General features: G+C 38.8%; 1 long non-coding RNA gene across 1 annotated transcript in view; it reads right to left on the bottom strand.

Annotated features, from left to right (window-relative positions):
- Positions 1–14,732, bottom strand: part of LOC125697153 (uncharacterized) — a 124,740-nt gene extending 110,008 nt beyond the window's left edge. The window contains exons 1-3 of the long non-coding RNA XR_007378696.1: positions 14,642–14,732; positions 14,116–14,228; positions 9,589–9,706 (exon numbers count right to left, since the gene is read on the bottom strand). This is a non-coding gene — a long non-coding RNA (uncharacterized LOC125697153). The remainder of the gene's footprint in view (positions 1–9,588; positions 9,707–14,115; positions 14,229–14,641) is intronic.
- Positions 14,733–16,524: the final 1,792 nt, after the last annotated feature.

The following is a 16,524-nucleotide window of genomic DNA, read 5'->3' as shown; positions in this document are numbered from 1 at the left end:
AACCTTCCCACCCTATTCTGCTATGTTTCGTTGCAGTGCGACAGATGGCAGCAGAGAGGCAGACTGACATAGAAGTGCACAGAAAGCAAAGGTGTGGAACTGAATTCCTCCATGTGGAAAGAATGGCACTCAGTATGCTTGCTGAATACTTATGGAGACCAAATAGTGGGTGTGAGCACAGTGAGGCAGTGGGTGGTGTGTTTCAGTAGTACTAACAGTGATGTGAAAGACAAGCTGCAATCTGGATGGCCGTGCACAGCTGTTGCATCACAAAATGAAGTGCCTTGATCAGCTCATTCATGCAAATCAGCTAGTGGTGGTAAATATGCTGAAAAATTGTGTTTTGCAGCCAAGAATTTGCTCGATCAAACAGTTTTATTGTGCTCTTGGTATGTGTTGTAGTTTCCATGGAAATAAATAGGAAGCATTACTTTCAGAGCAACCTACATACAGACTAAATGGAAAAGCTAACTGTGCCACAAGAAAAATTAACCCCCAAAGCCAAGATTTGTTTCTGTAGTCTTGGAAACAAGCAAGCAAACAAGCCCTAGCTCTGGAAATCTTAATTCTCTCTCGCTTTTCTGAGATCCTTTTCTAGAGCATACTTGGCTAAACAAGGAATTATATACATTTGTTTTCACTAAGCATATGGTATCTGAAATGAACATCTCTGGCAACAGACTGCAATTTAATGGGAACGGATTTAAGGAATGTTTCATGTCATGTGAGTAACATCATTTTAAGCTCTTCTTATCCTCAGCTCCTAAATGACAGCAATGTGCAAATTAATATAGCGCTTAAACTGCAGAATTATAAAAAATAATCTAAAATATTTTTTTTTTCCACCAGAAAATTAGACAAAAAAATACCCAGATTAAAAGAAACGGACGTCAGAGTTGGTTACTTGCACATAAATAAAGAGACAGCAAAACAAACATAATTGTGCTTCTTAAAAATGATGCTGTGCATAACTTTGAGGGGAAAGAGCTGCTTTAAGTAGCTGTGTGTCACCCAAAGCCTTGCAATGCTTTGGAGTCAGAAGCCACGACTATGAGTACGTCAGAGAAATTCATGAAGTTATCTCCTGATCATTTGACTTGTTGGATGCCCTGACACGGGACACAGATTCAAGCAGGTTCATCTGAGTCCAGTTGCCTTCTACAAAAGCGTTGGAGGACTATGAAGACAGAGAGCAAGGATTCTTTATACAGCCTCATTGAAGATGTCAATTTCTAGTGTGCGTACTCAAATTAACTCAAAAACTTAGCTGAAAGCAATTCGACATTAGGTTTTTTGTTTGTTTAATTTCAAACAAGCATATTCTGGCACAAAACCAGTTTCTAATCAAGGAATTGAACAATTCAATAATCGCTAGCATTTTCTGCCAAAAAAACTTCACAAAGTCTCATCAAAAGTACTGCATCCTTCTAGGGCTAAGCAGAAGGATGAGAGATAACTGCATTTCAGCACATCACTGACAGAACTCAGCAGGAATCACTACAAGAAGAGTTACAAAGCATGTTTCATTTGAGGCAAAGTACTACAGTAGGGATGTCATTTTGCACATGAATGTTTCCTGTGTGATATTCTCCAGTCTGTTTAGTTATCCGCTGGAACTTATGACTCAAACATGAAGGTGACAGGAGCAGTGAATTTTGTATTTTCAAAGTGTAAGATGGGGTATTAACCTTTTAATGGCTCTTCATTCAAACCCAGCATTCAGAGTAAAAAGTAAAATAATCTGTTTTATTGTCTCTGTAACATTAAGCAAGAGAGTAAATCCACGTTCACATTGTGGAGAAACATTGCATACAAAGGATTTGATGCTGCCTGAACGTGTTTGGGAAGAGTCATATAGTGACCCACAACCAGAAGGATCATCAGTGGAGCAAAATAAAACCATACATACTTGAAAATTTAGCTCGAAGGCTTTCTATTGGTTCTGATCCAGAAAAACATCTAAAAACATCTTCCAAAAGCTGGGTTTTTTTGTTTTTTTTTGTTTTTTTTAAAATTAATTCCAAACGTCAGTAAATGCATAGAGAACTTATTTTACTAGGGGGTCCAACAGGCTCAGAGAACTGATAACAGATGTTATGGAGAAAAGTTGTGAAGACTGCTTAGAAATCATGGTCAAGAACAAGACAAGGAATACTTTCAGATGATTTCAATTGTCTGGGATGTGGACCACAGGCAGTTTAAAAACATAAACCTCTTATGTATGACTACCATCAGGTATTTTTTCTTTTTTGAGTACTCTCCCTTTAAGGCAAGAATCTAGATATGAAATAGATAAATGCTATCTGAAAATAATTCCTAGGAGCTGCAAAATGTTCAATCACTAATTTTCCACAACCCAGAAAATAAACTAGCAGGCACTGCAAGCAATTTTTTTTCCTGTGCTCTATGGGGTTTTATCAGGAAGAACATACCTTTTCCTATGCCCAATTTATCTAGAGGAGGAATTAGAAGCATTACCCAGCCAGGCCTTTTCCTACATTGGGTTACTGCTGTATGGCATTCTAGACAGGCAGTTTTCTTCTATTTAATTATGCCTACCACCTACGTGTGTGAAGTCAACCTCACATACTTGACTTTCTGTTAGGAGCAGTGTATACTTTCTGGGAATATTCTGTCAACCTGTAACATATCATGAGTTAGCAGCTTTCTTGACAGTATCAGCTCAATCTCAGACAGTAAGAATGTGGAAGATCCTCATTCACTACTGACTTCACGCCAGGAATCAGGGCCAAGTGAACTCTGGAGAGATAATCCATGGCATCAGTATCCAAAATAAGGAAGTATTATTTTTCTCACGCAGATACTAGCACTGTTAAATAAATTAAGACCCATGCCTTTGGTTCCTGAGTCGTTCCAGACTTTAGATCGTTAAACTGAGTGTCTTGTTTATGGCCATGCGCTTAATGTGCAGCGTTTACTGAGATGCTATAAGTGCTTTTTAACATTAGAAGTGATCGTTTATTGCAACCAACTTGACTTCACTCTACTTCAGACAAAATTTCAACGAGGCAGCTCATAGATTTTCTCACTGGCCTCTAAAGAGAACCAAAACCATTTCCTCCTTCTGCCCAACTTCATTAAGGAAAGAACAGGGCCTTCACATAGCCCTCATCCAAGATCTACAAAGGAAAGCTGAGTATCAGTGCAGTTTCCTTCCAGTGCAAAAGTACCTTGTCTCTTTAATTCTTTTAGATGTTAATTAAGACATTTTTTTTCTCTCAAAAAGTGCTCTGTAGATGCAGACTAGCAAAGGATATGTCATGCTAGTTTTAGTTGCTATGGTAACTAATTCTTTCTGAAAGAGAGAAACAAAACAAATTTGTACATGCCCATTTTTCACTATGAACAAAGAAGGCCACTAAATAGTCTTTATTTTGCAGCCCATTGCCTTCCTTTGTTTCATTCTTATTTATAAATGTTTACAACTGATTTAGTACAGAAAATAAGTTATTTTTCTTTCCAACTGAGCATTCTGAGTTTCCCATTTTCACGGAGTATCAGAGAAGCAATTCAAACTCAGAAATAAAAGGAATTTGTGAAAGAGGGTTGATTCAGATCCAGTTTTGTGAATGACTTTTTCATTTTTGTGAAGGCGTAAGATGAATGAAGAGTCTTTAGAGGAAATAGTTTGGATTAGAAATGGTTACATTTTCTAGAAAAAGAATATCTGGTGCAGAATTAGGGCAAATCTTACCATATTGCTATACTTCTATCTGGAAGCAGAAGAACTTCAGGTCTGGAAAGGTTATTCATGTATTAACAGCCTCTATTCTTGCAGTGGAATGCAGATTTGGTTTATATTGCCCTTTTACTCATTCTGAGATATCCCATGCCTTAGGTATTGTTTACTGCCGACAGAGAAATTCTGAGCTGTGCTTGCCATGTCTGACAGTGGCCCAGAATAACTCTTCAAAGAGAACTACTGCTATCAATTGGATAAAAGAGAAATGTCCTCCTGAAACCTCTGCATCAGTAGCCTTCAGAAGCTCTCTCAGTTTGGTCAGCTTCTCCACAGACCCTCAAACAAAACAGCCATTGCAAGCAGCAGCCCTTTGCCCCATCACAGCAGTGCACCTGCTGCAATGACAACACAAAAACACTGCAACAAAAAGAGAGAAGTGGCCGTTTCCAAAGCTAGAATAAGAAAAAAAAGGTGATGGTGGTTGGTAAGAATGAAAAGGAAGTTTTGGTTTTAAAATAGAAAACAACCTCCCTAAATCACATGGAAAGAGGCATAATTTGTATTTCTTGTCCCCTTCTTTTCCTCTCCTCATTGCAAACAAATGAGCAATTACATTAATTGGCTTTGTTATCAATGTGCTTGCAAAGGAAATCCATGCTTCACCGCACAGAAAACTGCAGAAAAAAAGCTTTTCCTCAAACATCACTTAGAAATTACAATCATTCAATGGCTCCACTTGAAAAAACTCCAAGCATCAAATTATATTTGTTCACCTGCCTACAACAACTACAACAAAGTCATCTACATAAGATAAATGTAGCTCAGCTGCAACAATGCTCCCCTTCAAGTGGCAGCACGTCAGAACTGGTATTCTGTAAAGGAGAAGAAAATCCTTAATCGCTGCCTTCCCTTGCCAGGAAACAAGCACAAGAAACATCTGCATGGTGCATCACTATTTTCTGTATTTAGAAGAAAGAACAGGGGGGAAAAAAAAAAAAGAAAAAAAAGACTGTTTATTGCAGAAAAGAGTTCAATGATCATGACTGATTTTCCAGTATCCATATCAAGAGCTGGATGTAAGATAAAATCCTGCATATCCTAAGAGACACTACCACAGAGATGGGAGTTATCTAGAGAAGCTTTAATTCTGCCCTCTTGAAGAGAAAGCACTATTACATGGAATATTTTGTTTTAATGGTGTCAGCAAAGCAACTGCAGGAAAGAAAGGAAACCAGGTAGAAATTAACCTGGAAGTATGACTAGGAAATAACCTAAAGGATGGAGATCTCTGAAAATAAAGTGGCATACCCACACCTCAGGGAGAAGGAAGAGCTGCAAAGGCTTCTGGAAATGTTTAGGGCAATTTGAGACCAGCTAATTACACAGTTGAGGGAGCTGAGCTCAGACAGCTCTGGTGATGGCAATAGAGCTGCTTGATCTAGGTCACAGAATTGCTAAGGCTCAGGTTTTTCTGTCTGAAGGACTTTTATAGCTCCCATCTGCACAGTATCTGAGAGTCTTACACACTTTCAATGTGTTTATTCTCAAAACATCCCTGTGAGACTGGGAAGCATCAATATCACCATTTTATTTATAGGAAACTAAAATTCAAAGGCCAGCAGGAAGGTCAGTGAGTTGTCATCATGCTCCCCACTCCATCCCCAGATCTGGGATCCCACTGACCCTGTCCTCATGGGATGCACCAGATGAATGTGACCCCGGGGCTCTGTCCTTTGCCAGGGCCCAGCTGCCAGCAGAAAGCAGTTGCAAGCTGAATGTATTATATCTTTCAAAGCCATTATCTTAGCATCCAAACACTCAGTGTAGTTTGGCCAAATATCAGCAAAAATCCATGAGGAGAGCAAAAAAAACCAAACCACCAGTGCCTGGGGCTGGTAAACAGGAAGACTGTTACTCTGCTAGCAGCAGAAAGCTCTGGAACACCACAGAAGATGCTCGTTCTAATGGAAATGAGGCTGGGAGATTGGCATGCAGAACTGACACGTTTTTCCAGAATTAACAGTCAGTTCTTACAAAAGTATTTTCACTGAATTTAAAATGCTTAAATTTCATATTTTTGATACACAGAAATATTTTATACATTTTTTATACATTAGCAGCAACAAAATTCAACTAGAGAATCCTCTTCCTGCAAGTCGCTGTGCATATCAACTGCTGTTCTAAGATTCATTTTATCTTTTTAAACTGCATCTGTCAGCCTTGAACAGCTGTCAGTACATCTGAAGTATTCAACTAGAAAACCTGCCAAGCCTCAGCACAGTGAACAGGGATGACAGATGTCAATCATTTCTTCTGACAAGTCAGATGCTAATTTTTGCTTCAACAGCTTAAGTTTTGCAGCATTTGAAGTAAACCAGTAATTTCCACTGGAGTATAAAATGAATTAAGCTGCATAAACTAAGCGCCAATGAAAGACGCATGCACCAATGGTCTACAATTACTAGCATGTGAACAAAGTATCAACTAGGTACAATAGGGGCAGCAAAGGCAGAGTACTGCTATCTATCAAGCCAGAAACAGATTTGTGCTACGCTGGAAATACTGTTACAGAGGTTAAAAGGGAAGCCTCAAACCCAACGAGGAAGGTTTACTCTTTATTTGCTCTATTTGATTCAATTACACAAGTCCAGTAGGTCCTAATTTGAAAAAGTGACATCTCAGCTTTTCCCTCCTGGACAAATACCAGGCTTTTTTCCTTCTACCATTCTGAAGAATGCTCTAGGAATGTAACAAATGATCTTTGGAATGTAACTGATACTTTAAGGGTTACTGACCATTGCCTCCACAGAAAAATGTCAGGGTGACAAACGTGTTTAAAGACCACCATTTTTAATGTTGGATGTAATGTCAGGTAACTGATTAAATATGCACTTTATGTTTTATTTGTGCAATGATCAGCAGCATACTAATACAATACAACAGGCCAGAGAAGCTCTGCTATCTAAATATCTATTCTGCACAGAACCTACAGCAAGTCCACTTTACTATAAGAGAAATGAACACTGCAGTAGGAGAAAGTCAAAGTTATGATGTCAGATGCTGAGCTGTCTCAGTGTCCACAAGTTTAGTTTTCTGGCAGACAGCTTTAAGTATACTCCTCTACCTCAATCCATCACATTCAATCCAGGATTAATAAAGTCGGAGACAGATGGGAGACAAAATTACAGATGAATAAACAAGTGCAACTAGGAGGAGAAAAAAAAGATTAAGAAAAATTTAACAGATTTGTCCTTACTGTTAATTCTATCTGTTCTCCATCAGTATCTGCATGTGATAATTTATTAAGTGCCAGACTCTACACTTCAGACATAAATTGTACAAGGGAAAATCTATAGACAGATTTGGAATGTACCCATAATGTACCTCCTAGTTCTCGATAAGTAAAACCCAGGAATCTACTTGCTTAGTCTTAAAAATGACAGCTTAAGCAATAGGTAGCTCCTCTTGTATTCAATGGATTTGATTCTGTTATCATCCAATAATCACACACTAGCACATCTCAAGCATGTACAACAGTACGTACATACAAATTGTTGCAGTTTTCAAGAGTCTGTCTCAGCACCTAGCAAGTATTTTGACAAACACGACTGCAAAGTCTGTGCACAAGGCCCACAGTCTGAACAGCCAGACACTACAGCAGACCACATGCTGCCACACTCACAAAGCAAAGCAAGCTCTTTTTAGCAGGAGTTACTAGCTTAGCACAAAGCTCACACACAGACTGACAGGTACAGTTATAAAGGCAGCATATACAGAAGGCTTGGGATAGGGAGGAATGAGCTCTCACCATTCAGAAACAAACAAAAATCAACAAGCACAAGGATAACAAAACTATTTAAATATATCTCATTCTTGATGACAGAAAATGAAAACAACCCACAAATCAAAACATTGGAATCTGGTCAGAAGACCAAAAGTAGGAATCCATACCGAGGCCAGTTCAGAAGAGAACTTTCCATCGTGTGGAAAAGCAATGAGATGGATTTATGACAATGTAATGCTGTTATTTTACTATAATTTACATTTTAAGAAGAGCAAGTCACTAGAGTGGACAAAAAGATGACAACTTTTCTGTCACATAAAACCTTCAGGAGCCTTCAGCTATTTAATCTGAACAGATTTTCTTTTGTTTACGTTAAGCACCGTCATTACAAACATTAACACAACATTTCTCTCCTGTATATTACAGTCTCTACCCAAAACCAGTAATACTGCATCCTATGAATGACACAAATCCTTTGAACTTTGATGCTCACTCACTAGTGATAAACATCTCATCCCCACCATCAGAGAGCTTTTCACATTTTATTCATGAACAGCAAAAGAGATGCTAATAAGTTTTAACTCAAGGGTGCTATGTAACATAACTAAGCCCATATGGTTTAGCTCATGCAGCCAGCTTTCCAAGATTATTTTAATATGCATACTCTGGTCCTTGCAATCAGACTGGACAAGCTGGGATTTTACTTGTTATCTTTTTTTTTTGTTTTGTCTTCACCATCTGTTTCAGGAATCCTTGAATTTATAACATAAAGGTCATTTTTTCAGCATACAGGGAATTGGGCTTTATTAATAAGGAAGAAGTTGGCAAGAATTAAAAGAATATTTACATTTTAATTAATGTATAGTGTTTTGGACCGTGTAACTTTGAAGTATTTGATAAACTTGCTTGAGTGATTCCTAGGGGGGAATCTGGAAAGAATGGGCCCAAGAACAAGTTTTCAGTCAGATCATCTGGAATCTGGTTTAGATTCGTCATATTAAAGACACATTCTCATTTTTTGGGTGTGTGTATAAGTAGGAAACCGTAACAGCACCGTAACAAAGTGCAGCAATGTGGCGAAAGGGAGGAACTTATCTAAAAGTAAAAGCTCAAATGAGAAATGTTTCACTCAGACTCTCATATTCTCACACTTGCCAGAACATGAATGTTTGGTTTCCTGTGCTTCTTGCCCAAGATTTGTTGTGATGACAGGAATGACAACGCATGGCAGCTGTCAAAGTTTTTGTCACATCTAAGCGGTTCTTTGTAGGGTGGTGACAGTGTTCAAGTTATGGATGGATGTTTTTGAGACCTTCCACAGCTTGCAGAGCAGCTCTCCATCCTGACCTATCTCTGTGAGACATCAGAAGCCATCACTGTCCTGTGTCTCCAAAATTGGGTGCCTCATGAAACCAGACCCAGGTACACTGATTTCTGGGTGGCCTTCAAACTCTGGTAGATTAAAGTAAGCCATTCAGAAAGCCTCCTTCCTCATGTTTGCTCCTTTGGTGCTTCTATACTCTGATATTCCCACTGATTCTTCCCTGGCCTATTACAGTTCTCGACATCTTTCTGCATGCATGTTTGTATGCATACTGCTTTTGGAGGGAATCATCTGACACTCAGAGTCAAGCACTGCTTTAGGGAATACTTTGTAAGATATGAATGATTGTTCAAACATATCTTTAGGATGTAAAAACACTGGACAAGAGAACCCTACGCTCCTCATAGAGTATAATGCAGCAGATCTGCACAGCTACGTGGAAATACACTTCTCCTCTATGACCACGGGAAGAATCTCATAAAATAGCACTTCTAGAGATACTGAAACAGTGGCTACTACCATGCAGTTTCCCACTGCTTCACTCATATGGAATGTCAACAGCATCACTGCTCTTTCTGGGAAGAAGGACAAGGGATGCAGGTACTGACATTCAAAGGACGCAGAATATGTGGAGCCTCCACCTGAAAATTCAGGGAGAAGACTCTACAGTTAACGTTGTTATTAAACCAGTTTCTAAAATAATGCAGGAGGAACAATGCAATGAGAATTTAGGACTGTCATACCATAGATATGTGTATACTGTATGTGTATACTCACAAGGCTGTTGGTTCACAGCTGGATGAGTTCCCTGATATCAAAATGGCAAGAGAGACACAGACATGCTTGATAATACTTTTGCATTTCTTGGGATAGGACAGCATTTTCCTTTGCCCATCTGAAAAACAATCATAGAGCGAGTGAATATTAGCTACATGGTACATCACCTTTAGTAATGACTTTCATAATAGATTTCTGAGATGTGATTTTTATTCTAGGATTGAAAGAGCAAATTTCTTGCTATTATATTATTGACAATTCTGGGAATAGTTTGTCGTTGCTTAAACTACGTAACTGAAAAGTTTTATTTTGAACCGTATTGTGTTGAGGAATTCAAAGCTCTGCATAGTTTTTTCAGTGAGTATTTGTGTGTTTTTGTTTCTGCAGCTTCACAGAACGCCTACACTGTGCTACATGAAAATAAGGCCACATTTTATGATAGTCTTTGACACTTGAAAACAGTTAAGAATCATCTGGAAGCTCAAAAGTTTCTTACTGATTTCCCTGCTGTATACAAAATGCCAGGCTGAATTCTAGAAAACCTTCACTTCTATAACAAATAATACATTCCATCTAAATTAAATGCACAGAATTTACAGGAGAAAGAAATAATGGTCAAAATCCCAAAGACCTCAATTAGTAACACAACAGTATCCAAGCTTACTGAGTATTCAAATGATACCAACAAAGCACAGCAGGCTTTACACCTTATTTCAGCTCCCACTTCCCTCCATACACCCATCCTGTGTTTGCAAGTCAGACAAGTTTAATGCATGAGTACATAAGCTTTTCTCAGCTCCCTCTGAGGGGAGGTCCCCCCACAGCATCATGGCTGTCCATCACACTGAAGTGACGGGACAGAGCTTTGCTTCCCCTGGCAGGGATGGGTTAGTGGTGAGCCTCTGCCAGCCCCAGCTCACTCTTCACTGACTCTTGCAGCCCAAGACAAAAGCCTACAATGTCTTGTCATCCCCAGCAGCATTCATCGGAGGCTGCCTGTCAGCTCAAGCACTGTGCTGGTGTCTCCAGCTTACCATGCCTCAACATATTGGCACTACAGAGTAACAGGGATAAAAGGTTTGCCTCTCCAAATCTGAATTTTTATCTGCTTTTGGTTTTGTCCTGAAATCGCTCTAAAATGCACAAATGTTTAACTGTTTGAATGGAATAAAGTATTAAGTCCCAACATCAGCTATGATGACAAGGAGGGAGCAGAATCCTCCAGACAGTAACCTCAACCCCAGTGGTCTCTGTGAATGGCGATGAACTGTGACCAGACAGTGGTAAATGGTCAGCCGTACATTCACACCTATAGATGACGCTTAGTGTTGTTACTGTGTTACTGTTGTAACACAGCACTGTTATAACTCTTGTTACTGTTACTGTGGAGGATACTGTGGACAAGGAGCAACGTTTAACCACTTGGGTAACTCTTTGCAACTAAAGCATTTAATTCAGCAAGCTGCAGAAACACAAGCATTACGTGCAATGCTTTTACAGGAATGCTCAAACCATTATAAAATTGTTTCTGGTTAGATAACATTTATATAAATAATTGAAGGTTACAACCCCAGTCAAGCTGCTTTTTCTTTGGACTTACACATCAACAGCCCATAAAGTTCTAAAAGTTTTAAGCATCTCTAAAAATCAAATTCTCACATTGCACTTCATTATATGTTTCTTTCCAATTGTCAAAAGTAAAGCAGCCTTTGAATGGAAACCGAACTTCTGAGTGCAGCCACTCACGTGAACACAACCTGAAAATGATACTGTTAGAATCTGTACCATGCCTCTAAGAGGATGGGAAGTAAATGGAGTAGAGTCCTTCAGAGATACTGCAGATGTAAAGTGACAAACAGCAACACAACGCCGTGCCATCTCTGAGACTCTTAGAAACCACAGCTACTGAGACATCTGTTGCTACTGTTGTACACATTCACCTACAGGTATTAGTTTCCCAACACAACTATTATTACTGTTTTTAGACAAAAATGTAAATACTTGAGGAAATAATTCCAGATCTTCCATACAAAGGCAGGTTTGTTTTCATGGGTTTGTTTGTTTGTTTTTAACAACACTGCATGAGTCTGCAGCAATTTATTTCTCTTCCTGAAGAATTTTTGAGGCAGGCTCCTAAATTAGGTTGGCTCTTCCCTCACTCCAGTTGCAGAGAGCTCATTGATTTCACTGTCTGCAGGCTGGTGGAGATCAAGTCTTTATCCTCCACTTTTTAATTTTCTTTTTTTTTTTTTCTTTTCAGCTCAGTATTGCAGCAAAGAACATGCAGAAAGTTCCATGAAACTTTCAGAAATGTACCAGCGAATCCCATTAATATTAGTGACTGTGTTGGCCTGCCTGTATCTTAATCTATGTATTTTTAGTACTGATCTTAACAACGCAATCGAGACTGCTCTCATATTAAATATGTTAATATCTCCTGCATGTACTCAATAGATGGAATTTTAATTTTTAAAAAGATTTTTAAACACTCCACAGCAATCACAGTTTTGGAGTAAAAACATTTAGTGATACACAACAGTAATCAATATTTACATGACTGAATGAGAAACAGAAGAACTTAAGTACAAGCATGCACTCCTCCCATCGGGTGTATCTGGAAAGTGAGACAGACAACTCAATAGACAGCAAAGCAGTTTTCCCCACAAGATTAAATGTACCAGTAGGGGTGTGCATGCAGGAACTCAAGATATATGCATAATTTAAGTACACAGGGCCAGCATACATCAGTCTAAGATCTTCCTCAGTCATACGCCAATAAAACTGTCTGAAAGAGCATAATTAAAGAATATGAAGACAGAACAAAGTCAGGAAGTGCAGCAATATACATGATGCTCTCTGCATTCCAGCTTTGGCTTCGTGCAAAAATAATATAGAGTTGAAGTGTGAAAAAAGTATTTATTGTGTGTGTGTAATGTTTCTTGCAGTTACTTGAATAAACACTGAAAAAAACAAAACACTACTCTGTGTATGGGCAGTGTAAAGAAGAGTGACTGAGTAATAAAGACAGTAGTTAATGGAGCAGGATATTAAATGAATGATAATGAAACTCGGAGCAACAAATGGATAAGTGACTGATCATGCAGTATTGCTAAGCATTCAAAATGCAAATGCAGAGGGGACATGGGCTGCACATAGGTTATACAACCTATCACAGCTACCTAAATGCCAAAGAAACCCAGAACAGAGTCAGATCACGTGCAAATTTTGCCCAGACTTAATTCAGCTATGAACAAGCACAGGCCTGAGAGGATGAGTATGTTGTTAGACAAAGCAAGGCAATAGATAACTTGGAATTGAAATACAACTAACAATTACAGATAAATGATGGAATCTGTGGAAAATATCGCTCTGAGGCTCACAGGAATTTTAGTTCTAGCACTGCATTGCAACCAAGGGGGTTACAGTAATGTATCTGAACAGAGGAGTACTTCATGCTCAGAAGCAGAAAGGTTGTTTTATTTTGGACAGGATGACTGGCACCCTAGAATTCTTAGTTTTCATCCACCATGTAAAGATTATAGGAATGAGTGTACTAATCAGATTAAAGATTCATCCAGTACTGTAACCACCCTTTAAAAATAACCATTTGTGGAGGCTCAGGACAATTGTATGAGCCTTGGATGGAGCGATGCTTCCCGTCTCTGAGCTTCCAGCAGCTTCCAAGCTGACAGTTCCCTCCCCAGTATTGATTATGCGACTTTCCATCCTTTATCTAATCACATTTTGAATCCATCACAACTTTTTGTATCTAAAATCTCCCTGGCTCAGAGTTTCTCAATTTAATTATGCACAACACAAAAAAGTTCCTCTTTTCATTTGATATAAGCTGTCTGCCTGATCATTTCATTTTGTGTGCCTTGGTTTGTTTCTTTTGAATAGTGAATAATCATTCCCTCAAGACTTACACCATGTCATTCAGGATTGTATAGATCTCTGTAATAACCATTCACAGTCATTTCTCTTCTAAGCTGTAGAGTCTTAGCTATTTCAATTCTTCTGCATGTGGAAGGTGTTCAGTACCTCTGATCATTATTCTCTGCATTTTTCTAGGTTTCTACACCCTTTTCTGAAATGAGGAGAGCAGGCACATAGCTTACATTTAAATGTGAGTCCCCCACAATTGTGTGGAGCTGTATAATGATTTTCCATCTCATCTTACCTTCACTTTTCTGCCCATCATCTAAAAAACCAAGATAACATCTGCAGGTAACCACAGACCAGCTTACAATAATGGCATATTGAGAACCTATCAAGCTATTAAAAAGTTTTGTTTCCGTCTGTGTGTACCGTATTTTATAATCAACTGAATTTAATTTGCTGCCCACTTGGCACTATGAGATCATAGAACTCCTCAGTTTCCATGTTCTACTTCGCTATTCATCTCTTCTTGCTTACACAGGAATATGTCAGAGAGCAGCCACTCCAGCATCCCAATGAAAATAAAAGGCCCTTTCTTCCCACTCTTTGCATTCTAAATTCACGTTGGTTACCAGTTTCTGAGAATACCTTGTTTTTCATCTCCTTATGGCGTAGTTCCAGTAGCACACAGTCAGAAAGTCTTATTGAAGTCTTTAGCATGCTTCAAGGAAACTTCTCAGATGAAGTGGCGCAGAGTATAGCTATGAAAGAAATGAAGAGCTGTAAATACATACGTTTCAGTGAGGGTCAAAATACTCAAGGATCACAGTAACAGATGAATTTATTGCAATTAAGTCTACCTTCTTAAAAAAAAAAAAAATCTGTAAGAAATACCTACCTAGTACTATAAATAAAGAAATAGCTGTACTGGAAGTTGCAATTATTTAGATTAGAAAAAGAATGCATTATTTTTCAACAGCAAGAACAACTAAACATCATAAGCATTCAAATACACAACCAGCAACAGCAGTGGATTCTCTACCATTAACAATATTTCTCATAATTATCTGTTAGTCAAAGTAAAATTCTTTCTTGTAAATTCTATGTGTTATGACATGAAAATTATTAAACCGTTCTAATGGCATTTTCTGAACTCAGTGTAGAACCTACTTACTGACTTGTTGCTTTATTAATTCCTTTTTTTGGGTCAATTTTCTGTAAAACATACAAACAATCCATTTCTGTGGGTTTCTAGCACAGCCTGGAAATATGACACAGATATTAGCTTGCTAAAACAGTTGATAATTTTCTCTCTACATTCCCATCCTAAGAAATGTACTACATTATATCCCTTCACAGCGAGTCATTTGCAACCAGTGCACCACTTGAGACTCCTCTTACGCAAACACTTGGGTTTAAGTATTTAACTGCTACCAAATCTCTTCCTTGCTTCCTCTGTCTAGACAACCTGTGTCAGTACTACATCTATATGCAAAAGAAGTAGCTGACCCCTTTTGATTTAAATTTCAAGCTAAACTGCTGTAGAGAGCCTATGATGGATGCAGAATAAATCAGCTGTTTAAGAAAGCAATAGATGTCTGCTCTTATCTCCTTGAGCGATGCTGATCTAATGCCTGTATTCTAAAATTGCTGTGTGGATCTCCCACGTGGCAAAAGGCAGCCAGCATGGACAATGAGTGGGCTCACTGCTTCCAGACTTATGATTATACAATTATCTCTGTCTAATACACTGTTTCAGAATTGTCTGAGCTGAAAACCTTAAGCTTGATCAATGCTATACTGACTTGTACAGCATTTTTTTTCCTACAAATGCCATATTTATGTTCTAGCCAGCTTTAGCTTACACCGAATGTACTGACTTCAGCTTTTTCATATGATCTCAGTGTGTATCTACATCTACTGTCCTTGCTCCAAGCTCCAGTAAGAAAAAGAAAATATATTTGTTTGTAATGCAGTGGCTGCGCTATTTTTATTATTATTTTTTCCTTGCAGAGCTGAAAAATGTGCCCAAGCACATCACAAAGCAATGCTTGCAGTTTGTAGCTTACTGTCTGTACTGCTGACAGTTTAGAGATCAAATAATGAAGTGTGAGGGGTGTGCTGATCACTGCCGACCTCGTTATGTTACATTTCAGGAAGAGATGTGGAGCAGACTCACAACATCCAACACCACTCAACAGCTCATTAATCAGCAGCCTGCTGATCTCTTGTCCTCTTTGCTACTCCACTCAGCTAGAAACTATGTTTATACAGGAGCTCTCAAGGAAGTTGTTTCTATAAAGGAGACAAATACCTGTCTGGTCTTTCTTCTGGCTGTGGAATGTGCTCATTGCCAAGCCCAGATAAGGCTCTCCAGATAAACAGATGTTTCTCTCAAAAGCAAGAAACATGGGAAACCGTGTAACCATAGAGCTCTCTTGACTTCAACTAGGATCCTGTAATAAAATCTCTGAGAGGATTAAAAGAACCAAAGAGGCATTTTCAAACACTTCCCAACGCACGTACCCTTCCTTGTCCAACACCTCCCAAGAAAGAACTAACATGCTCAGAATGCAGAAATTAAGCAGAGCCAAGATTAAGCACAAATTCAGGTAAATAGAGGAAATCCAGTAAAGTTTGCTTCTAAATTGGGCAGCATACTGAATGCTCACTCTGAGCTGCCTGGTTTTGCAAAACAAACAGGTGAGCTCACCTGCTTGCTATTTACTCCTAAGCATCAGGGTATCCCTGCCGAGGATTTCCTTCTGTAAACTGCAACTCAAGAAGCACAAAATGAGAAATGGGATGTTTGGCAGAACTGTACAGGGGCAATGGAAATGGGACTACACAATGGACAATGTCATGCAGTCATGGAGATGGAAGGGCAGGGCAGTGAGATTTCAGTGAAACTTGCTTGAGAAGGGCTTACTGAAGATCCAAGCATTTAGGCTATCGCTTTTTGTTGCAAACATTGCTTTCCAAGAGATTTCCTTGTGTTAGTGATGGACAGATACACTGTTTGAAACTAATGATGGTAAGAGACTTACAACTCTTGAA

This window comes from Lagopus muta, chromosome 8 (assembly GCF_023343835.1).
Source record: "Lagopus muta isolate bLagMut1 chromosome 8, bLagMut1 primary, whole genome shotgun sequence".
In the NCBI taxonomy this organism is placed as follows: Eukaryota; Metazoa; Chordata; class Aves; order Galliformes; family Phasianidae; genus Lagopus; species Lagopus muta.
Note: the sequence above shows the minus strand (reverse complement) of the source record. Positions and strands in the feature narration are given on the sequence as shown.